At 57.9% G+C, this 1,320-nt stretch overlaps 1 protein-coding gene across 1 annotated transcript in view; it reads left to right on the top strand.

Annotated features, from left to right (window-relative positions):
- The window catches only part of EIF4EBP1 (eukaryotic translation initiation factor 4E binding protein 1), a 10,672-nt gene that overhangs the window by 2,094 nt on the left and 7,258 nt on the right, over positions 1 to 1,320 (top strand). The window lies entirely within an intron of this gene.

The following is a 1,320-nucleotide window of genomic DNA, read 5'->3' as shown; positions in this document are numbered from 1 at the left end:
GGAGGCAGGGATCTCCCTCCAGGACCATCCCGGAGCAGCACTTGCCATCCTAGAGCTGCAGCTCTTCCTGAGGCCACGGCAGCGTTGTGAGAACGAGGGAAAGGGGCATCTGGGTCCTGAAACCCAGCCAGTGTCAAAGGCTGTGCTAAGGCAATCCCAGGTCCTGCTCCTGCCCCCCAGATCCCTGTGCAATTATGTTTTCAGATTAAAAAATAGATCGTAATAAAGCTGTTTTCTTTCCCATGTTGCTGAGGGGAAAATCCACAGCAGCCCACAGCAGCAACCAGAGCAGTGCCTATGGGCAGATATTCCCAATTTCTGACACTTGTATCACACCTCACAGCAGGGTTTCACTTCAGACATGTCCCATCTCCCTCCAGCCACAAGTACCCGCAGAAGGGAGAGTCCCCATGCTGTCATCAGGACCTGCAGAGGATTTACAGATATTTCTACAGCTCCTTCCCCGTCAGGGCTGTTTTTCCTGCAGCTATTGCTAAAGCAAGCTGGGGTGAGGGGAAGGAGAGAGAAGTTTGCAATAACAGGGGTACAGATTTCACAAAAAGTGTGGGAAGTGTCGTGAAAAAATGTCAACAGCAGAAATAACCTCGGAGGGAGCTGGGCTTTCAGGCAGGGCTTTCCGAGGGATAGAGGAGCATCCCGGCAGTGGGATTCCTGGCCCTACCCCAAAGCAGGGTGGGAGAGTGAGGGTTTGGGGAGAGGAGCTGCCCTGGGGGAAGCTGGCAGAGATGGGGAGGGATCGAGTGCCAAGAGCCCCACGTGGAGCCTCCTGCCAGCCCAGCCACGGCCGTGGGACATCGGCCAAACTGCCACGTGCCGCCCGGCTGCCTCCTCTGCCACTCCTCTGCTCCTTCCCTGCCCCAGGCACCCTCTGCCAAAGCTCCTGGCTGTGCCCCCACCACCCAACAGCAGCTATCCTTGCTTCCCAGCCCCCCCGTCCCCTCCTGGGGCTGATCCCAAGTCGTATTTGCTTCCAGCCCGATGTTTACAGGGAGGAAAAACAACAACAACAACAGGAAGAAGAGAAGGATGAGGAGGAGGAGGAGGGGTTCAGATGCTTCCCCTCCGGCTCTGGCCATGGCTGCCATGGCGAGTCCCGTGCCATGGTGGCTATTTTTAACCCATGTCAAGAGTAGGAACCAAGCAGGGGTGCTGAGCACTCCCAGCAGTGCCAGCCCTGCCCCGTGCCCAGGGGACGGGACACGGGGGGCCCTGGTGAGGGTTTCCTGCCCAGGGCCGGGGCCGGCGGAGATGCCCTTCCCAAAGGCAGGATGGGCTTGTTTATGGGGCAACTTTTATCTG

Source organism: Manacus vitellinus, unplaced genomic scaffold, assembly GCF_001715985.3.
Source record: "Manacus vitellinus isolate BGI_N305 unplaced genomic scaffold, ASM171598v3 scaffold_87_pilon, whole genome shotgun sequence".
NCBI lineage: Eukaryota > Metazoa > Chordata > Aves > Passeriformes > Pipridae > Manacus > Manacus vitellinus.
The sequence above is the reverse complement of the archived record's forward strand: the minus strand, read 5'-3'. Positions and strand labels throughout refer to the sequence as shown.